We start from the raw sequence: 21,352 nt of genomic DNA on the forward strand, positions 1-21,352 counted from the left end.
GGCTGTCCAGCAGCAGACTGAAGGTGGCTGCTGCTGTGCGCAGGTATATAAAGGCTCAGAGCCTATTATGACACGCGCAGCCAGCGTTCCATTGCCACATTCCGTCTACTGCAGGCGGGATACCTGGATGGCTGAATGTCACTGAGAAGCTCACAGAGACCGCCATAAGCAACAGTTTAAAAGAATGCCACAGACTAATCAACCAAACTTTTTGGGTTGGTTTCTCTTTTATAGTCTGCAGGCATTAAATGAAAGAAGTCAGTGTTCCAGCAGAGGGAGACAACGTTTCAGAAAAGGCATTGTAGCAAACCAAAAAAGAAATTTTAAGCGCAGCAGAGTAACCAGCTCACATACCTGTTAGCTCAGGTGAGTTTAAAAGGCTGCTGTTGATAACAAGGGCATTTGCTAAATAGATGGTGTGTGTGCAACAATATACTGAAAGGTCAATTATATTGTGCAGCTTATCTCACCACCTGTAGTTATTTAGGTGAAAGCTCCAAAATGCTTGCCTAATATGTCTGTTTATCCAAAAGGAAGTATAGAGGGAGAGCTAGATAGATAGCATTGCATTACATTACATTACATGGCAATGCAATGCACAGTTGCTGAAGTTGAACCAAAATGAGCTTGTCATCTGGCTTCTGCAACTTTTAACATGAAAAATCCAATGAGGAGAAGAAAAGCAAAGCCAAAGAGTCCATCCCAAAATCCGACAAACAAGCAAAATGAACAAAAAGCATTGAATTCAATTCTTTCTGATTTTAGAAACTGCATTAAAGAAGGGGTGCACCGGTCCTGGAGATACTGCAATACCAGGTCAATGCGTGGAGTGGACAGAGCAAGCTCTTTTTCCATCTCCCTGTTCTAAAAATCCATTTAATATATGGTCCCCAGATAGGGGACGTATCAGATATTAAACTGATAAGAACAGATACTACACTTGATCTTAGCCAAAAGGCCGAGAAGCGATAACCAGAATTGGTTTCCGACTACGGTGCCACCCAAGGATTCTGAAAAGTCCATTTGTGGAGATGGCCACCTGGACTCCCGTTAAGAAGACATGCTGTCAACCTCTAGATCCCTCACATGCCTGCACTTTTCGGCTTGCTGCTGCTGCAATCCACGCGTTTTAGATCTGCATAACTCCACCTCTTTTAGCACAGTACCCTCAACCCCCGGCTGTTCCCACCCGCCTCAACACCGTTGGAAGGGAGGAGAACCAATTAAGGCGGGGGGGGGGGGTGGAACGAGCAGCTGTCTACCCTTAGCAGGAGGGTTGCTGATTAATTACCTCTCCTGCTGCTGCTGCTGCTGGCTGTCCAGCAGCAGACTGAAGGTGGCTGCTGCTGTGCGCAGGTATATAAAGGCTCAGAGCCTATTATGACACGCGCAGCCAGCGTTCCATTGCCACATTCCGTCTACTGCAGGCGGGATACCTGGATGGCTGAATGTCACTGAGAAGCTCACAGAGACCGCCATAAGCAACAGTTTAAAAGAATGCCACAGACTAATCAACCAAACTTTTTGGGTTGGTTTCTCTTTTATAGTCTGCAGGCATTAAATGAAAGAAGTCAGTGTTCCAGCAGAGGGAGACAACGTTTCAGAAAAGGCATTGTAGCAAACCAAAAAAGAAATTTTAAGCGCAGCAGAGAAACCAGCTCACATACCTGTTAGCTCAGGTGAGTTTAAAAGGCTGCTGTTGATAACAAGGGCATTTGCTAAATAGATGGTGTGTGTGCAACAATATACTGAAAGGTCAATTATATTGTGCAGCTTATCTCACCACCTGTAGTTATTTAGGTGAAAGCTCCAAAATGCTTGCCTAATATGTCTGTTTATCCAAAAGGAAGTATAGAGGGAGAGCTAGATAGATAGCATTGCATTACATTACATTACATGGCAATGCAATGCACAGTTGCTGAAGTTGAACCAAAATGAGCTTGTCATCTGGCTTCTGCAACTTTTAACATGAAAAATCCAATGAGAGAAGAAAAGCAAAGCCAAAGAGTCCATCCCAAAATCCGACAAACAAGCAAAATGAACAAAAAGCATTGAATTCAATTCTTTCTGATTTTAGAAACTGCATTAAAGAAGGGGTGCACCGGTCCTGGAGATACTGCAATACCAGGTCAATGCGTGGAGTGGACAGAGCAAGCTCTTTTTCCATCTCCCTGTTCTAAAAATCCATTTAATATATGGTCCCCAGATAGGGGACGTATCAGATATTAAACTGATAAGAACAGATACTACACTTGATCTTAGCCAAAAGGCCGAGAAGCGATAACCAGAATTGGTTTCCGACTACGGTGCCACCCAAGGATTCTGAAAAGTCCATTTGTGGAGATGGCCACCTGGACTCCCGTTAAGAAGACATGCTGTCAACCTCTAGATCCCTCACATGCCTGCACTTATCGGCTTGCTGCTGCTGCAATCCACGCGTTTTAGATCTGCATAACTCCACCTCTTTTAGCACAGTACCCTCAACCCCCGGCTGTTCCCACCCGCCTCAACACCGTTGGAAGGGAGGAGAACCAATTAAGGCGGGGGGGGGGGTGGAACGAGCAGCTGTCTACCCTTAGCAGGAGGGTTGCTGATTAATTACCTCTCCTGCTGCTGCTGCTGCTGGCTGTCCAGCAGCAGACTGAAGGTGGCTGCTGCTGTGCGCAGGTATATAAAGGCTCAGAGCCTATTATGACACGCGCAGCCAGCGTTCCATTGCCACATTCCGTCTACTGCATGCGGGATGCCTGGATGGCTGAATGTCACTGAGAAGCTCACAGAGACCGCCATAAGCAACAGTTTAAAAGAATGCCACAGACTAATCAACCAAACTTTTTGGGTTGGTTTCTCTTTTATAGTCTGCAGGCATTAAATGAAAGAAGTCAGTGTTCCAGCAGAGGGAGACAACGTTTCAGAAAAGGCATTGTAGCAAACCAAAAAAGAAATTTTAAGCGCAGCAGAGTAACCAGCTCACATACCTGTTAGCTCAGGTGAGTTTAAAAGGCTGCTGTTGATAACAAGGGCATTTGCTAAATAGATGGTGTGTGTGCAACAATATACTGAAAGGTCAATTATATTGTGCAGCTTATCTCACCACCTGTAGTTATTTAGGTGAAAGCTCCAAAATGCTTGCCTAATATGTCTGTTTATCCAAAAGGAAGTATAGAGGGAGAGCTAGATAGATAGCATTGCATTACATTACATTACATGGCAATGCAATGCACAGTTGCTGAAGTTGAACCAAAATGAGCTTGTCATCTGGCTTCTGCAACTTTTAACATGAAAAATCCAATGAGGAGAAGAAAAGCAAAGCCAAAGAGTCCATCCCAAAATCCGACAAACAAGCAAAATGAACAAAAAGCATTGAATTCAATTCTTTCTGATTTTAGAAACTGCATTAAAGAAGGGGTGCACCGGTCCTGGAGATACTGCAATACCAGGTCAATGCGTGGAGTGGACAGAGCAAGCTCTTTTTCCATCTCCCTGTTCTAAAAATCCATTTAATATATGGTCCCCAGATAGGGGACGTATCAGATATTAAACTGATAAGAACAGATACTACACTTGATCTTAGCCAAAAGGCCGAGAAGCGATAACCAGAATTGGTTTCCAACTACGGTGCCACCCAAGGATTCTGAAAAGTCCATTTGTGGAGATGGCCACCTGGACTCCCGTTAAGAAGACATGCTGTCAACCTCTAGATCCCTCACATGCCTGCACTTTTCGGCTTGCTGCTGCTGCAATCCACGCGTTTTAGATCTGCATAACTCCACCTCTTTTAGCACAGTACCCTCAACCCCCGGCTGTTCCCACCCGCCTCAACACCGTTGGAAGGGAGGAGAACCAATTGAGGCGGGGGGGGGGGGGTGGAACGAGCAGCTGTCTACCCTTAGCAGGAGGGTTGCTGATTAATTACCTCTCCTGCTGCTGCTGCTGCTGGCTGTCCAGCAGCAGACTGAAGGTGGCTGCTGCTGTGCGCAGGTATATAAAGGCTCAGAGCCTATTATGACACGCGCAGCCAGCGTTCCATTGCCACATTCCGTCTACTGCAGGCGGGATACCTGGATGGCTGAATGTCACTGAGAAGCTCACAGAGACCGCCATAAGCAACAGTTTAAAAGAATGCCACAGACTAATCAACCAAACTTTTTGGGTTGGTTTCTCTTTTATAGTCTGCAGGCATTAAATGAAAGAAGTCAGTGTTCCAGCAGAGGGAGACAACGTTTCAGAAAAGGCATTGTAGCAAACCAAAAAAGAAATTTTAAGCGCAGCAGAGTAACCAGCTCACATACCTGTTAGCTCAGGTGAGTTTAAAAGGCTGCTGTTGATAACAAGGGCATTTGCTAAATAGATGGTGTGTGTGCAACAATATACTGAAAGGTCAATTATATTGTGCAGCTTATCTCACCACCTGTAGTTATTTAGGTGAAAGCTCCAAAATGCTTGCCTAATATGTCTGTTTATCCAAAAGGAAGTATAGAGGGAGAGCTAGATAGATAGAATTGCATTACATTACATTACATGGCAATGCAATGCACAGTTGCTGAAGTTGAACCAAAATGAGCTTGTCATCTGGCTTCTGCAACTTTTAACATGAAAAATCCAATGAGGAGAAGAAAAGCAAAGCCAAAGAGTCCATCCCAAAATCCGACAAACAAGCAAAATGAACAAAAAGCATTGAATTCAATTCTTTCTGATTTTAGAAACTGCATTAAAGAAGGGGTGCACCGGTCCTGGAGATACTGCAATACCAGGTCAATGCGTGGAGTGGACAGAGCAAGCTCTTTTTCCATCTCCCTGTTCTAAAAATCCATTTAATATATGGTCCCCAGATAGGGGACGTATCAGATATTAAACTGATAAGAACAGATACTACACTTGATCTTAGCCAAAAGGCCGAGAAGCGATAACCAGAATTGGTTTCCGACTACGGTGCCACCCAAGGATTCTGAAAAGTCTATTTGTGGAGATGGCCACCTGGACTCCCGTTAAGAAGACATGCTGTCAACCTCTAGATCCCTCACATGCCTGCACTTTTCGGCTTGCTGCTGCTGCAATCCACGCGTTTTAGATCTGCATAACTCCACCTCTTTTAGCACAGTAACCTCAACCCCCGGCTGTTCCCACCCGCCACAACACCGTTGGAAGGGAGGAGAACCAATTAAGGCGGGGGGGGGGTGGAACGAGCAGCTGTCTACCCTTAGCAGGAGGGTTGCTGATTAATTACCTCTCCTGCTGCTGCTGCTGCTGGCTGTCCAGCAGCAGACTGAAGGTGGCTGCTGCTGTGCGCAGGTATATAAAGGCTCAGAGCCTATTATGACACGCGCAGCCAGCGTTCCATTGTCACATTCCGTCTACTGCAGGCGGGATACCTGGATGGCTGAATGTCACTGAGAAGCTCACAGAGACCGCCATAAGCAACAGTTTAAAAGAATGCCACAGACTAATCAACCAAACTTTTTGGGTTGGTTTCTCTTTTATAGTCTGCAGTCATTAAATGAAAGAAGTCAGTGTTCCAGCAGAGGGAGACAACGTTTCAGAAAAGGCATTGTAGCAAACCAAAAAAGAAATTTTAAGCGCAGCAGAGTAACCAGCTCACATACCTGTTAGCTCAGGTGAGTTTAAAAGGCTGCTGTTGATAACAAGGGCATTTGCTAAATAGATGGTGTGTGTGCAACAATATACTGAAAGGTCAATTATATTGTGCAGCTTATCTCACCACCTGTAGTTATTTAGGTGAAAGCTCCAAAATGCTTGCCTAATATGTCTGTTTATCCAAAAGGAAGTATAGAGGGAGAGCTAGATAGATAGCATTGCATTACATTACATTACATGGCAATGCAATGCACAGTTGCTGAATTTGAACCAAAATGAGCTTGTCATCTGGCTTCTGCAACTTTTAACATGAAAAATCCAATGAGGAGAAGAAAAGCAAAGCCAAAGAGTCCATCCCAAAATCCGACAAACAAGCAAAATGAACAAAAAGCATTGAATTCAATTCTTTCTGATTTTAGAAACTGCATTAAAGAAGGGGTGCACCGGTCCTGGAGATACTGCAATACCAGGTCAATGCGTGGAGTGGACAGAGCAAGCTCTTTTTCCATCTCCCTGTTCTAAAAATCCATTTAATATATGGTCCCCAGATAGGGGACGTATCAGATATTAAACTGATAAGAACAGATACTACACTTGATCTTAGCCAAAAGGCCGAGAAGCGATAACCAGAATTGGTTTCCAACTACGGTGCCACCCAAGGATTCTGAAAAGTCCATTTGTGGAGATGGCCACCTGGACTCCCGTTAAGAAGACATGCTGTCAACCTCTAGATCCCTCACATGCCTGCACTTTTCGGCTTGCTGCTGCTGCAATCCACGCGTTTTAGATCTGCATAACTCCACCTCTTTTAGCACAGTACCCTCAACCCCCGGCTGTTCCCACCCGCCTCAACACCGTTGGAAGGGAGGAGAACCAATTGAGGCGGGGGGGGGGGGTGGAACGAGCAGCTGTCTACCCTTAGCAGGAGGGTTGCTGATTAATTACCTCTCCTGCTGCTGCTGCTGCTGGCTGTCCAGCAGCAGACTGAAGGTGGCTGCTGCTGTGCGCAGGTATATAAAGGCTCAGAGCCTATTATGACACGCGCAGCCAGCGTTCCATTGCCACATTCCGTCTACTGCAGGCGGGATACCTGGATGGCTGAATGTCACTGAGAAGCTCACAGAGACCGCCATAAGCAACAGTTTAAAAGAATGCCACAGACTAATCAACCAAACTTTTTGGGTTGGTTTCTCTTTTATAGTCTGCAGGCATTAAATGAAAGAAGTCAGTGTTCCAGCAGAGGGAGACAACGTTTCAGAAAAGGCATTGTAGCAAACCAAAAAAGAAATTTTAAGCGCAGCAGAGTAACCAGCTCACATACCTGTTAGCTCAGGTGAGTTTAAAAGGCTGCTGTTGATAACAAGGGCATTTGCTAAATAGATGGTGTGTGTGCAACAATATACTGAAAGGTCAATTATATTGTGCAGCTTATCTCACCACCTGTAGTTATTTAGGTGAAAGCTCCAAAATGCTTGCCTAATATGTCTGTTTATCCAAAAGGAAGTATAGAGGGAGAGCTAGATAGATAGCATTGCATTACATTACATTACATGGCAATGCAATGCACAGTTGCTGAAGTTGAACCAAAATGAGCTTGTCATCTGGCTTCTGCAACTTTTAACATGAAAAATCCAATGAGGAGAAGAAAAGCAAAGCCAAAGAGTCCATCCCAAAATCCGACAAACAAGCAAAATGAACAAAAAGCATTGAATTCAATTCTTTCTGATTTTAGAAACTGCATTAAAGAAGGGGTGCACCGGTCCTGGAGATACTGCAATACCAGGTCAATGCGTGGAGTGGACAGAGCAAGCTCTTTTTCCATCTCCCTGTTCTAAAAATCCATTTAATATATGGTCCCCAGATAGGGGACGTATCAGATATTAAACTGATAAGAACAGATACTACACTTGATCTTAGCCAAAAGGCCGAGAAGCGATAACCAGAATTGGTTTCCAACTACGGTGCCACCCAAGGATTCTGAAAAGTCCATTTGTGGAGATGGCCACCTGGACTCCCGTTAAGAAGACATGCTGTCAACCTCTAGATCCCTCACATGCCTGCACTTTTCGGCTTGCTGCTGCTGCAATCCACGCGTTTTAGATCTGCATAACTCCACCTCTTTTAGCACAGTACCCTCAACCCCCGGCTGTTCCCACCCGCCTCAACACCGTTGGAAGGGAGGAGAACCAATTAAGGCGGGGGGGGGGGTGGAACGAGCAGCTGTCTACCCTTAGCAGGAGGGTTGCTGATTAATTACCTCTCCTGCTGCTGCTGCTGCTGGCTGTCCAGCAGCAGACTGAAGGTGGCTGCTGCTGTGCGCAGGTATATAAAGGCTCAGAGCCTATTATGACACGCGCAGCCAGCGTTCCATTGCCACATTCCGTCTACTGCAGGCGGGATACCTGGATGGCTGAATGTCACTGAGAAGCTCACAGAGACCGCCATAAGCAACAGTTTAAAAGAATGCCACAGACTAATCAACCAAACTTTTTGGGTTGGTTTCTCTTTTATAGTCTGCAGGCATTAAATGAAAGAAGTCAGTGTTCCAGCAGAGGGAGACAACGTTTCAGAAAAGGCATTGTAGCAAACCAAAAAAGAAATTTTAAGCGCAGCAGAGTAACCAGCTCACATACCTGTTAGCTCAGGTGAGTTTAAAAGGCTGCTGTTGATAACAAGGGCATTTGCTAAATAGATGGTGTGTGTGCAACAATATACTGAAAGGTCAATTATATTGTGCAGCTTATCTCACCACCTGTAGTTATTTAGGTGAAAGCTCCAAAATGCTTGCCTAATATGTCTGTTTATCCAAAAGGAAGTATAGAGGGAGAGCTAGATAGATAGCATTGCATTACATTACATTACATGGCAATGCAATGCACAGTTGCTGAAGTTGAACCAAAATGAGCTTGTCATCTGGCTTCTGCAACTTTTAACATGAAAAATCCAATGAGGAGAAGAAAAGCAAAGCCAAAGAGTCCATCCCAAAATCCGACAAACAAGCAAAATGAACAAAAAGCATTGAATTCAATTCTTTCTGATTTTAGAAACTGCATTAAAGAAGGGGTGCACCGGTCCTGGAGATACTGCAATACCAGGTCAATGCGTGGAGTGGACAGAGCAAGCTCTTTTTCCATCTCCCTGTTCTAAAAATCCATTTAATATATGGTCCCCAGATAGGGGACGTATCAGATATTAAACTGATAAGAACAGATACTACACTTGATCTTAGCCAAAAGGCCGAGAAGCGATAACCAGAATTGGTTTCCGACTACGGTGCCACCCAAGGATTCTGAAAAGTCCATTTGTGGAGATGGCCACCTGGACTCCCGTTAAGAAGACATGCTGTCAACCTCTAGATCCCTCACATGCCTGCACTTTTCGGCTTGCTGCTGCTGCAATCCACGCGTTTTAGATCTGCATAACTTCACCTCTTTTAGCACAGTACCCTCAACCCCCGGCTGTTCCCACCCGCCTCAACACCGTTGGAAGGGAGGAGAACCAATTAAGGCGGGGGGGGGTGGAACGAGCAGCTGTCTACCCTTAGCAGGAGGGTTGCTGATTAATTACCTCTCCTGCTGCTGCTGCTGCTGGCTGTCCAGCAGCAGACTGAAGGTGGCTGCTGCTGTGCGCAGGTATATAAAGGCTCAGAGCCTATTATGACACGCGCAGCCAGCGTTCCATTGCCACATTCCGTCTACTGCAGGCGGGATACCTGGATGGCTGAATGTCACTGAGAAGCTCACAGAGACCGCCATAAGCAACAGTTTAAAAGAATGCCACAGACTAATCAACCAAACTTTTTGGGTTGGTTTCTCTTTTATAGTCTGCAGGCATTAAATGAAAGAAGTCAGTGTTCCAGCAGAGGGAGACAACGTTTCAGAAAAGGCATTGTAGCAACCAAAAAAGAAATTTTAAGCGCAGCAGAGTAACCAGCTCACATACCTGTTAGCTCAGGTGAGTTTAAAAGGCTGCTGTTGATAACAAGGGCATTTGCTAAATAGATGGTGTGTGTGCAACAATATACTGAAAGGTCAATTATATTGTGCAGCTTATCTCACCACCTGTAGTTATTTAGGTGAAAGCTCCAAAATGCTTGCCTAATATGTCTGTTTATCCAAAAGGAAGTATAGAGGGAGAGCTAGATAGATAGCATTGCATTACATTACATTACATGGCAATGCAATGCACAGTTGCTGAAGTTGAACCAAAATGAGCTTGTCATCTGGCTTCTGCAACTTTTAACATGAAAAATCCAATGAGGAGAAGAAAAGCAAAGCCAAAGAGTCCATCCCAAAATCCGACAAACAAGCAAAATGAACAAAAAGCATTGAATTCAATTCTTTCTGATTTTAGAAACTGCATTAAAGAAGGGGTGCACCGGTCCTGGAGATACTGCAATACCAGGTCAATGCGTGGAGTGGACAGAGCAAGCTCTTTTTCCATCTCCCTGTTCTAAAAATCCATTTAATATATGGTCCCCAGATAGGGGACGTATCAGATATTAAACTGATAAGAACAGATACTACACTTGATCTTAGCCAAAAGGCCGATAAGCGATAACCAGAATTGGTTTCCGACTACGGTGCCACCCAAGGATTCTGAAAAGTCCATTTGTGGAGATGGCCACCTGGACTCCCGTTAAGAAGACATGCTGTCAACCTCTAGATCCCTCACATGCCTGCACTTTTCGGCTTGCTGCTGCTGCAATCCACGCGTTTTAGATCTGCATAACTCCACCTCTTTTAGCACAGTACCCTCAACCCCCGGCTGTTCCCACCCGCCTCAACACCGTTGGAAGGGAGGAGAACCAATTAAGGCGGGGGGGGGGTGGAACGAGCAGCTGTCTACCCTTAGCAGGAGGGTTGCTGATTAATTACCTCTCCTGCTGCTGCTGCTGCTGGCTGTCCAGCAGCAGACTGAAGGTGGCTGCTGCTGTGCGCAGGTATATAAAGGCTCAGAGCTTATTATGACACGCGCAGCCAGCGTTCCATTGCCACATTCCGTCTACTGCAGGCGGGATACCTGGATGGCTGAATGTCACTGAGAAGCTCACAGAGACCGCCATAAGCAACAGTTTAAAAGAATGCCACAGACTAATCAACCAAACTTTTTGGGTTGGTTTCTCTTTTATAGTCTGCAGGCATTAAATGAAAGAAGTCAGTGTTCCAGCAGAGGGAGACAATGTTTCAGAAAAGGCATTGTAGCAAACCAAAAAATAAATTTTAAGCGCAGCAGAGTAACCAGCTCACATACCTGTTAGCTCAGGTGAGTTTAAAAGGCTGCTGTTGATAACAAGGGCATTTGCTAAATAGATGGTGTGTGTGCAACAATATACTGAAAGGTCAATTATATTGTGCAGCTTATCTCACCACCTGTAGTTATTTAGGTGAAAGCTCCAAAATGCTTGCCTAATATGTCTGTTTATCCAAAAGGAAGTATAGAGGGAGAGCTAGATAGATAGCATTGCATTACATTACATTACATGGCAATGCAATGCACAGTTGCTGAAGTTGAACCAAAATGAGCTTGTCATCTGGCTTCTGCAACTTTTAACATGAAAAATCCAATGAGGAGAAGAAAAGCAAAGCCAAAGAGTCCATCCCAAAATCCGACAAACAAGCAAAATGAACAAAAAGCATTGAATTCAATTCTTTCTGATTTTAGAAACTGCATTAAAGAAGGGGTGCACCGGTCCTGGAGATACTGCAATACCAGGTCAATGCGTGGAGTGGACAGAGCAAGCTCTTTTTCCATCTCCCTGTTCTAAAAATCCATTTAATATATGGTCCCCAGATAGGGGACGTATCAGATATTAAACTGATAAGAACAGATACTACACTTGATCTTAGCCAAAAGGCCGAGAAGCGATAACCAGAATTGGTTTCCGACTACGGTGCCACCCAAGGATTCTGAAAAGTCCATTTGTGGAGATGGCCACCTGGACTCCCGTTAAGAAGACATGCTGTCAACCTCTAGATCCCTCACATGCCTGCACTTTTCGGCTTGCTGCTGCTGCAATCCACGCGTTTTAGATCTGCATAACTCCACCTCTTTTAGCACAGTACCCTCAACCCCCGGCTGTTCCCACCCGCCTCAACACCGTTGGAAGGGAGGAGAACCAATTAAGGCGGGGGGGGGGGTGGAACGAGCAGCTGTCTACCCTTAGCAGGAGGGTTGCTGATTAATTACCTCTCCTGCTGCTGCTGCTGCTGGCTGTCCAGCAGCAGACTGAAGGTGGCTGCTGCTGTGCGCAGGTATATAAAGGCTCAGAGCCTATTATGACACGCGCAGCCAGCGTTCCATTACCACATTCCGTCTACTGCAGGCGGGATACCTGGATGGCTGAATGTCACTGAGAAGCTCACAGAGACCGCCATAAGCAACAGTTTAAAAGAATGCCACAGACTAATCAACCAAACTTTTTGGGTTGGTTTCTCTTTTATAGTCTGCAGGCATTAAATGAAAGAAGTCAGTGTTCCAGCAGAGGGAGACAACGTTTCAGAAAAGGCATTGTAGCAAACCAAAAAAGAAATTTTAAGCGCAGCAGAGTAACCAGCTCACATACCTGTTAGCTCAGGTGAGTTTAAAAGGCTGCTGTTGATAACAAGGGCATTTGCTAAATAGATGGTGTGTGTGCAACAATATACTGAAAGGTCAATTATATTGTGCAGCTTATCTCACCACCTGTAGTTATTTAGGTGAAAGCTCCAAAATGCTTGCCTAATATGTCTGTTTATCCAAAAGGAAGTATAGAGGGAGAGCTAGATAGATAGCATTGCATTACATTACATTACATGGCAATGCAATGCACAGTTGCTGAAGTTGAACCAAAATGAGCTTGTCATCTGGCTTCTGCAACTTTTAACATGAAAAATCCAATGAGGAGAAGAAAAGCAAAGCCAAAGAGTCCATCCCAAAATCCGACAAACAAGCAAAATGAACAAAAAGCATTGAATTCAATTCTTTCTGATTTTAGAAACTGCATTAAAGAAGGGGTGCACCGGTCCTGGAGATACTGCAATACCAGGTCAATGCGTGGAGTGGACAGAGCAAGCTCTTTTTCCATCTCCCTGTTCTAAAAATCCATTTAATATATGGTCCCCAGATAGGGGACATATCAGATATTAAACTGATAAGAACAGATACTACACTTGATCTTAGCCAAAAGGCCGAGAAGCGATAACCAGAATTGGTTTCCGACTACGGTGCCACCCAAGGATTCTGAAAAGTCCATTTGTGGAGATGGCCACCTGGACTCCCGTTAAGAAGACATGCTGTCAACCTCTAGATCCCTCACATGCCTGCACTTTTCGCCTTGCTGCTGCTGCAATCCACGCGTTTTAGATCTGCATAACTCCACCTCTTTTAGCAATGTACCCTCAACCCCCGGCTGTTCCCACCCGCCTCAACACCGTTGGAAGGGAGGAGAACCAATTAAGGCGGGGGGGGGGGGGGGTGGAACGAGCAGCTGTCTACCCTTAGCAGGAGGGTTGCTGATTAATTACCTCTCCTGCTGCTGCTGCTGCTGGCTGTCCAGCAGCAGACTGAAGGTGGCTGCTGCTGTGCGCAGGTATATAAAGGCTCAGAGCCTATTATGACACGCGCAGCCAGCGTTCCATTGCCACATTCCGTCTACTGCAGGCGGGATACCTGGATGGCTGAATGTCACTGAGAAGCTCACAGAGACCGCCATAAGCAACAGTTTAAAAGAATGCCACAGACTAATCAACCAAACTTTTTGGGTTGGTTTCTCTTTTATAGTCTGCAGGCATTAAATGAAAGAAGTCAGTGTTCCAGCAGAGGGAGACAACGTTTCAGAAAAGGCATTGTAGCAAACCAAAAAATAAATTTTAAGCGCAGCAGAGTAACCAGCTCACATACCTGTTAGCTCAGGTGAGTTTAAAAGGCTGCTGTTGATAACAAGGGCATTTGCTAAATAGATGGTGTGTGTGCAACAATATACTGAAAGGTCAATTATATTGTGCAGCTTATCTCACCACCTGTAGTTATTTAGGTGAAAGCTCCAAAATGCTTGCCTAATATGTCTGTTTATCCAAAAGGAAGTATAGAGGGAGAGCTAGATAGATAGCATTGCATTACATTACATTACATGGCAATGCAATGCACAGTTGCTGAAGTTGAACCAAAATGAGCTTGTCATCTGGCTTCTGCAACTTTTAACATGAAAAATCCAATGAGGAGAAGAAAAGCAAAGCCAAAGAGTCCATCCCAAAATCCGACAAACAAGCAAAATGAACAAAAAGCATTGAATTCAATTCTTTCTGATTTTAGAAACTGCATTAAAGAAGGGGTGCACCGGTCCTGGAGATACTGCAATACCAGGTCAATGCGTGGAGTGGACAGAGCAAGCTCTTTTTCCATCTCCCTGTTCTAAAAATCCATTTAATATATGGTCCCCAGATAGGGGACGTATCACATATTAAACTGATAAGAACAGATACTACACTTGATCTTAGCCAAAAGGCCGAGAAGCGATAACCAGAATTGGTTTCCGACTACGTTGCCACCCAAGGATTCTGAAAAGTCCATTTGTGGAGATGGCCACCTGGACTCCCGTTAAGAAGACATGCTGTCAACCTCTAGATCCCTCACATGCCTGCACTTTTCGGCTTGCTGCTGCTGCAATCCACGCGTTTTAGATCTGCATAACTCCACCTCTTTTAGCACAGTACCCTCAACCCCCGGCTGTTCCCACCCGCCTCAACACCGTTGGAAGGGAGGAGAACCAATTAAGGCGGGGTGGGGGGGGGGGGGTGGAACGAGCAGCTGTCTACCCTTAGCAGGAGGGTTGCTGATTAATTACCTCTCCTGCTGCTGCTGCTGCTGGCTGTCCAGCAGCAGACTGAAGGTGGCTGCTGCTGTGCGCAGGTATATAAAGGCTCAGAGCCTATTATGACACGCGCAGCCAGCGTTCCATTGCCACATTCCGTCTACTGCAGGCGGGATACCTGGATGGCTGAATGTCACTGAGAAGCTCACAGAGACCGCCATAAGCAACAGTTTAAAAGAATGCCACAGACTAATCAACCAAACTTTTTGGGTTGGTTTCTCTTTTATAGTCTGCAGGCATTAAATGAAAGAAGTCAGTGTTCCAGCAGAGGGAGACAACGTTTCAGAAAAGGCATTGTAGCAAACCAAAAAAGAAATTTTAAGCGCAGCAGAGTAACCAGCTCACATACCTGTTAGCTCAGGTGAGTTTAAAAGGCTGCTGTTGATAACAAGGGCATTTGCTAAATAGATGGTGTGTGTGCAACAATATACTGAAAGGTCAATTATATTGTGCAGCTTATCTCACCACCTGTAGTTATTTAGGTGAAAGCTCCAAAATGCTTGCCTAATATGTCTGTTTATCCAAAAGGAAGTATAGAGGGAGAGCTAGATAGATAGCATTGCATTACATTACATTACATGGCAATGCAATGCACAGTTGCTGAAGTTGAACCAAAATGAGCTTGTCATCTGGCTTCTGCAACTTTTAACATGAAAAATCCAATGAGGAGAAGAAAAGCAAAGCCAAAGAGTCCATCCCAAAATCCGACAAACAAGCAAAATGAACAAAAAGCATTGAATTCAATTCTTTCTGATTTTAGAAACTGCATTAAAGAAGGGGTGCACCGGTCCTGGAGATACTGCAATACCAGGTCAATGCGTGGAGTGGACAGAGCAAGCTGTTTTTCCATCTCCCTGTTCTAAAAATCCATTTAATATATGGTCCCCAGATAGGGGACATATCAGATATTAAACTGATAAGAACAGATACTACACTTGATCTTAGCCAAAAGGCCGAGAAGCGATAACCAGAATTGGTTTCCGACTACGGTGCCACCCAAGGATTCTGAAAAGTCCATTTGTGGAGATGGCCACCTGGACTCCCGTTAAGAAGACATGCTGTCAACCTCTAGATCCCTCACATGCCTGCACTTTTCGCCTTGCTGCTGCTGCAATCCACGCGTTTTAGATCTGCATAACTCCACCTCTTTTAGCAATGTACCCTCAACCCCCGGCTGTTCCCACCCGCCTCAACACCGTTGGAAGGGAGGAGAACCAATTAAGGCGGGGGGGGGGGGGGGTGGAACGAGCAGCTGTCTACCCTTAGCAGGAGGGTTGCTGATTAATTACCTCTCCTGCTGCTGCTGCTGCTGGCTGTCCAGCAGCAGACTGAAGGTGGCTGCTGCTGTGCGCAGGTATATAAAGGCTCAGAGCCTATTATGACACGCGCAGCCAGCGTTCCATTGCCACATTCCGTCTACTGCAGGCGGGATACCTGGATGGCTGAATGTCACTGAGAAGCTCACAGAGACCGCCATAAGCAACAGTTTAAAAGAATGCCACAGACTAATCAACCAAACTTTTTGGGTTGGTTTCTCTTTTATAGTCTGCAGGCATTAAATGAAAGAAGTCAGTGTTCCAGCAGAGGGAGACAACGTTTCAGAAAAGGCATTGTAGCAAACCAAAAAAGAAATTTTAAGCGCAGCAGAGTAACCAGCTCACATACCTGTTAGCTCAGGTGAGTTTAAAAGGCTGCTGTTGATAACAAGGGCATTTGCTAAATAGATGGTGTGTGTGCAACAATATACTGAAAGGTCAATTATATTGTGCAGCTTATCTCACCACCTGTAGTTATTTAGGTGAAAGCTCCAAAATGCTTGCCTAATATGTCTGTTTATCCAAAAGGAAGTATAGAGGGAGAGCTAGATAGATAGCATTGCATTACATTACATTACATGGCAATGCAATGCACAGTTGCTGAAGTTGAACCAAAATGAGCTTGTCATCTGGCTTCTGCAACTTTTAACATGAAAAATCCAATGAGGAGAAGAAAAGCAAAGCCAAAGAGTCCATCCCAAAATCCGACAAACAAGCAAAATGAACAAAAAGCATTGAATTCAATTCTTTCTGATTTTAGAAACTGCATTAAAGAAGGGGTGCACCGGTCCTGGAGATACTGCAATACCAGGTCAATGCGTGGAGTGGACAGAGCAAGCTCTTTTTCCATCTCCCTGTTCTAAAAATCCATTTAATATATGGTCCCCAGATAGGGGACGTATCAGATATTAAACTGATAAGAACAGATACTACACTTGATCTTAGCCAAAAGGCCGAGAAGCGATAACCAGAATTGGTTTCCGACTACGGTGCCACCCAAGGATTCTGAAAAGTCCATTTGTGGAGATGGCCACCTGGACTCCCGTTAAGAAGACATGCTGTCAACCTCTAGATCCCTCACATGCCTGCACTTTTCGGCTTGCTGCTGCTGCAATCCACGCGTTTTAGATCTGCATAACTCCACCTCTTTTAGCACAGTACCCTCAACCCCCGGCTGTTCCCACCCGCCTCAACACCGTTGGAAGGGAGGAGAACCAATTAAGGCGGGGGGGGGGGGGGGTGGAACGAGCAGCTGTCTACCCTTAGCAGGAGGGTTGCTGATTAATTACCTCTCCTGCTGCTGCTGCTGCTGGCTGTCCAGCAGCAGACTGAAGGTGGCTGCTGCTGTGCGCAGGTATATAAAGGCTCAGAGCCTATTATGACACGCGCAGCCAGCGTTCCATTGCCACATTCCGTCTACTGCAGGCGGGATACCTGGATGGCTGAATGTCACTGAGAAGCTCACAGAGACCGCCATAAGCAACAGTTTAAAAGAATGCCACAGACTAATCAACCAAACTTTTTGGGTTGGTTTCTCTTTTATAGTCTGCAGGCATTAAATGAAAGAAGTCAGTGTTCCAGCAGAGGGAGACAACGTTTCAGAAAAGGCATTGTAGCAAACCAAAAAAGAAATTTTAAGCGCAGCAGAGTAACCAGCTCACATACCTGTTAGCTCAGGTGAGTTTAAAAGGCTGCTGTTGATAACAAGGGCATTTGCTAAATAGATGGTGTGTGTGCAACAATATACTGAAAGGTCAATTATATTGTGCAGCTTATCTCACCACCTGTAGTTATTTAGGTGAAAGCTCCAAAATGCTTGCCTAATATGTCTGTTTATCCAAAAGGAAGTATAGAGGGAGAGCTAGATAGATAGCATTGCATTACATTACATTACATGGCAATGCAATGCACAGTTGCTGAAGTTGAACCAAAATGAGCTTGTCATCTGGCTTCTGCAACTTTTAACATGAAAAATCCAATGAGGAGAAGAAAAGCAAAGCCAAAGAGTCCATCCCAAAATCCGACAAACAAGCAAAATGAACAAAAAGCATTGAATTCAATTCTTTCTGATTTTAGAAACTGCATTAAAGAAGGGGTGCACCGGTCCTGGAGATACTGCAATACCAGGTCAATGCGTGGAGTGGACAGAGCAAGCTCTTTTTCCATCTCCCTGTTCTAAAAATCCATTTAATATATGGTCCCCAGATGGGGGACGTATCAGATATTAAACTGATAAGAACAGATACTACACTTGATCTTAGCCAAAAGGCCGAGAAGCGATAACCAGAATTGGTTTCCGACTACGGTGCCACCCAAGGATTCTGAAAAGTCCATTTGTGGAGATGGCCACCTGGACTCCCGTTAAGAAGACATGCTGTCAACCTCTAGATCCCTCACATGCCTGCACTTTTCGGCTTGCTGCTGCTGCAATCCACGCGTTTTAGATCTGCATAACTCCACCTCTTTTAGCACAGTACCCTCAACCCCCGGCTGTTCCCACCCGCCTCAACACCGTTGGAAGGGAGGAGAACCAATTAAGGCGGGGGGGGGGGTGGAACGAGCAGCTGTCTACCCTTAGCAGGAGGGTTGCTGATTAATTACCTCTCCTGCTGCTGCTGCTGCTGGCTGTCCAGCAGCAGACTGAAGGTGGCTGCTGCTGTGCGCAGGTATATAAAGGCTCAGAGCCTATTATGACACGCGCAGCCAGCGTTCCATTGCCACATTCCGTCTACTGCAGGCGGGATACCTGGATGGCTGAATGTCACTGAGAAGCTCACAGAGACCGCCATAAGCAACAGTTTAAAAGAATGCCACAGACTAATCAACCAAACTTTTTGGGTTGGTTTCTCTTTTATAGTCTGCAGGCATTAAATGAAAGAAGTCAGTGTTCCAGCAGAGGGAGACAACGTTTCAGAAAAGGCATTGTAGCAAACCAAAAAAGAAATTTTAAGCGCAGCAGAGTAACCAGCTCACATACCTGTTAGCTCAGGTGAGTTTAAAAGGCTGCTGTTGATAACAAGGGCATTTGCTAAATAGATGGTGTGTGTGCAACAATATACTGAAAGGTCAATTATATTGTGCAGCTTATCTCACCACCTGTAGTTATTTAGGTGAAAGCTCCAAAATGCTTGCCTAATATGTCTGTTTATCCAAAAGGAAGTATAGAGGGAGAGCTAGATAGATAGCATTGCATTACATTACATTACATGGCAATGCAATGCACAGTTGCTGAAGTTGAACCAAAATGAGCTTGTCATCTGGCTTCTGCAACTTTTAACATGAAAAATCCAATGAGGAGAAGAAAAGCAAAGCCAAAGAGTCCATCCCAAAATCCGACAAACAAGCAAAATGAACAAAAAGCATTGAATTCAATTCTTTCTGATTTTAGAAACTGCATTAAAGAAGGGGTGCACCGGTCCTGGAGATACTGCAATACCAGGTCAATGCGTGGAGTGGACAGAGCAAGCTCTTTTTCCATCTCCCTGTTCTAAAAATCCATTTAATATATGGTCCCCAGATAGGGGACGTATCAGATATTAAACTGATAAGAACAGATACTACACTTGATCTTAGCCAAAAGGCCGAGAAGCGATAACCAGAATTGGTTTCCGACTACGGTGCCACCCAAGGATTCTGAAAAGTCCATTTGTGGAGATGGCCACCTTGACTCCCGTTAAGAAGACATGCTGTCAACCTCTAGATCCCTCACATGCCTGCACTTTTCGGCTTGCTGCTGCTGCAATCCACGCGTTTTAGATCTGCATAACTCCACCTCTTTTAGCACAGTACCCTCAACCCCCGGCTGTTCCCACCCGCCTCAACACCATTGGAAGGGAGGAGAACCAATTAAGGCGGGGGGGGGTGGAACGAGCAGCTGTCTACCCTTAGCAGGAGGGTTGCTAATTAATTACCTCTCCTGCTGCTGCTGCTGCTGGCTGTCCAGCAGCAGACTGAAGGTGGCTGCTGCTGTGCGCAGGTATATAAAGGCTCAGAGCCTATTATGACACGCGCAGCCAGCGTTCCATTGCCACATTCCGTCTACTGCAGGCGGGATACCTGGATGGCTGAATGTCACTGAGAAGCTCACAGAGACCGCCATAAGCAACAGTTTAAAAGAATGCCACAGACTAATCAACCAAACTTTTTGGGTTGGTTTCTCTTTTATAGTCTGCAGGCATTAAATGAAAGAAGTCAGTGTTCCAGCAGAGGGAGACAACGTTTCAGAAAAGGCATTGTAGCAAACCAAAAAAGAAATTTTAAGCGCAGCAGAGTAACCAGCTCACATACCTGTTAGCTCAGGTGAGTTTAAAAGGCTGCTGTTGATAACAAGGGCATTTGCTAAATAGATGGTGTGTGTGCAACAATATACTGAAAGGTCAATTATATTGTGCAGCTTATCTCACCACCTGTAGTTATTTAGGTGAAAGCTCCAAAATGCTTGCCTAATATGTCTGTTTATCCAAAAGGAAGTATAGAGGGAGAGCTAGATAGATAGCATTGCATTACATTACATTACATGGCAATGCAATGCACAGTTGCTGAAGTTGAACCAAAATGAGCTTGTCATCTGGCTTCTGCAACTTTTAACATGAAAAATCCAATGAGGAGAAGAAAAGCAAAGCCAAAGAGTCCATCCCAAAATCCGACAAACAAGCAAAATGAACAAAAAGCATTGAATTCAATTCTTTCTGATTTTAGAAACTGCATTAAAGAAGGGGTGCACCGGTCCTGGAGATACTGCAATACCAGGTCAATGCGTGGAGTGGACAGAGCAAGCTCTTTTTCCATCTCCCTGTTCTAAAAATCCATTTAATATATGGTCCCCAGATAGGGGACGTATCAGATATTAAACTGATAAGAACAGATACTACACTTGATCTTAGCCAAAAGGCCGAGAAGCGATAACCAGAATTGGTTTCCGACTACGGTGCCACCCAAGGATTCTGAAAAGTCCATTTGTGGAGATGGCCACCTGGACTCCCGTTAAGAAGACATGCTGTCAACCTCTAGATCCCTCACATGCCTGCACTTTTCGGCTTGCTGCTGCTGCAATCCACGCATTTTAGATCTGCATAACTCCACCTCTTTTAGCACAGTACCCTCAACCCCCGGCTGTTCCCACCCGCCTCAACACCGTTGGAAGGGAGGAGAACCAATTAAGGCGGGGGGGGGGGGGGTGGAACGAGCAGCTGTCTACCCTTAGCAGGAGGGTTGCTGATTAATTACCTCTCCTGCTGCTGCTGCTGCTGGCTGTCCAGCAGCAGACTGAAGGTGGCTGCTGCTGTGCGCAGGTATATAAAGGCTCAGAGCCTATTATGACACGCGCAGCCAGCGTTCCATTGCCACATTCCGTCTACTGCAGGCGGGATACCTGGATGGCTGAATGTCACTGAGAAGCTCACAGAGACCGCCATAAGCAACAGTTTAAAAGAATGCCACAGACTAATCAACCAAACTTTTTGGGTTGGTTTCTCTTTTATAGTCTGCAGGCATTAAATGAAAGAAGTCAGTGTTCCAGCAGAGGGAGACAACGTTTCAGAAAAGGCATTGTAGCAAACCAAAAAAGAAATTTTAAGCGCAGCAGAGTAAC

At 45.2% G+C, this 21,352-nt stretch overlaps 16 non-coding genes across 16 annotated transcripts; all 16 read right to left on the minus strand.

Annotated features, from left to right (window-relative positions):
• Window positions 1-779: 779 nt before the first annotated feature.
• Window positions 780-970, minus strand: LOC141187584 (U2 spliceosomal RNA). The gene has a single exon (XR_012261756.1). It is a non-coding gene; the product is annotated as a U2 spliceosomal RNA (small nuclear RNA).
• A 1,121-nt stretch (window positions 971-2,091) lies between these two features.
• LOC141187596 (U2 spliceosomal RNA) lies at window positions 2,092-2,282 on the minus strand. Its single transcript, XR_012261767.1, has one exon. It is a non-coding gene; the product is annotated as a U2 spliceosomal RNA (small nuclear RNA).
• A 1,121-nt stretch (window positions 2,283-3,403) lies between these two features.
• LOC141187608 (U2 spliceosomal RNA) lies at window positions 3,404-3,594 on the minus strand. The gene has a single exon (XR_012261778.1). It is a non-coding gene; the product is annotated as a U2 spliceosomal RNA (small nuclear RNA).
• A 1,123-nt stretch (window positions 3,595-4,717) lies between these two features.
• On the minus strand, window positions 4,718-4,908 carry LOC141187620 (U2 spliceosomal RNA). Its single transcript, XR_012261789.1, has one exon. It is a non-coding gene; the product is annotated as a U2 spliceosomal RNA (small nuclear RNA).
• A 1,120-nt stretch (window positions 4,909-6,028) lies between these two features.
• On the minus strand, window positions 6,029-6,219 carry LOC141187634 (U2 spliceosomal RNA). Its single transcript, XR_012261801.1, has one exon. It is a non-coding gene; the product is annotated as a U2 spliceosomal RNA (small nuclear RNA).
• A 1,122-nt stretch (window positions 6,220-7,341) lies between these two features.
• On the minus strand, window positions 7,342-7,532 carry LOC141187646 (U2 spliceosomal RNA). The gene has a single exon (XR_012261812.1). It is a non-coding gene; the product is annotated as a U2 spliceosomal RNA (small nuclear RNA).
• A 1,121-nt stretch (window positions 7,533-8,653) lies between these two features.
• LOC141187658 (U2 spliceosomal RNA) lies at window positions 8,654-8,844 on the minus strand. Its single transcript, XR_012261823.1, has one exon. It is a non-coding gene; the product is annotated as a U2 spliceosomal RNA (small nuclear RNA).
• A 1,118-nt stretch (window positions 8,845-9,962) lies between these two features.
• Window positions 9,963-10,153, minus strand: LOC141185483 (U2 spliceosomal RNA). Its single transcript, XR_012260142.1, has one exon. It is a non-coding gene; the product is annotated as a U2 spliceosomal RNA (small nuclear RNA).
• Window positions 10,154-11,273: 1,120 nt separating this feature from the next.
• On the minus strand, window positions 11,274-11,464 carry LOC141187670 (U2 spliceosomal RNA). The gene has a single exon (XR_012261834.1). It is a non-coding gene; the product is annotated as a U2 spliceosomal RNA (small nuclear RNA).
• A 1,121-nt stretch (window positions 11,465-12,585) lies between these two features.
• LOC141186506 (U2 spliceosomal RNA) lies at window positions 12,586-12,776 on the minus strand. The gene has a single exon (XR_012260778.1). It is a non-coding gene; the product is annotated as a U2 spliceosomal RNA (small nuclear RNA).
• A 1,125-nt stretch (window positions 12,777-13,901) lies between these two features.
• Window positions 13,902-14,092, minus strand: LOC141185473 (U2 spliceosomal RNA). Its single transcript, XR_012260133.1, has one exon. It is a non-coding gene; the product is annotated as a U2 spliceosomal RNA (small nuclear RNA).
• Window positions 14,093-15,220: 1,128 nt separating this feature from the next.
• LOC141184791 (U2 spliceosomal RNA) lies at window positions 15,221-15,411 on the minus strand. The gene has a single exon (XR_012259513.1). It is a non-coding gene; the product is annotated as a U2 spliceosomal RNA (small nuclear RNA).
• A 1,125-nt stretch (window positions 15,412-16,536) lies between these two features.
• LOC141187682 (U2 spliceosomal RNA) lies at window positions 16,537-16,727 on the minus strand. Its single transcript, XR_012261845.1, has one exon. It is a non-coding gene; the product is annotated as a U2 spliceosomal RNA (small nuclear RNA).
• A 1,125-nt stretch (window positions 16,728-17,852) lies between these two features.
• Window positions 17,853-18,043, minus strand: LOC141184278 (U2 spliceosomal RNA). The gene has a single exon (XR_012259048.1). It is a non-coding gene; the product is annotated as a U2 spliceosomal RNA (small nuclear RNA).
• A 1,121-nt stretch (window positions 18,044-19,164) lies between these two features.
• On the minus strand, window positions 19,165-19,355 carry LOC141187695 (U2 spliceosomal RNA). Its single transcript, XR_012261856.1, has one exon. It is a non-coding gene; the product is annotated as a U2 spliceosomal RNA (small nuclear RNA).
• Window positions 19,356-20,474: 1,119 nt separating this feature from the next.
• LOC141187707 (U2 spliceosomal RNA) lies at window positions 20,475-20,665 on the minus strand. The gene has a single exon (XR_012261867.1). It is a non-coding gene; the product is annotated as a U2 spliceosomal RNA (small nuclear RNA).
• Between the last annotated feature and the right edge of the window lie 687 nt (window positions 20,666-21,352).

The sequence above is a fragment of the Phyllobates terribilis genome, unplaced genomic scaffold (genome assembly GCF_046119375.1).
Source record: "Phyllobates terribilis strain yellow unplaced genomic scaffold, ASM4611937v1 Scaffold_40__1_contigs__length_11209783, whole genome shotgun sequence".
NCBI classification, from domain to species: Eukaryota; Metazoa; Chordata; class Amphibia; order Anura; family Dendrobatidae; genus Phyllobates; species Phyllobates terribilis.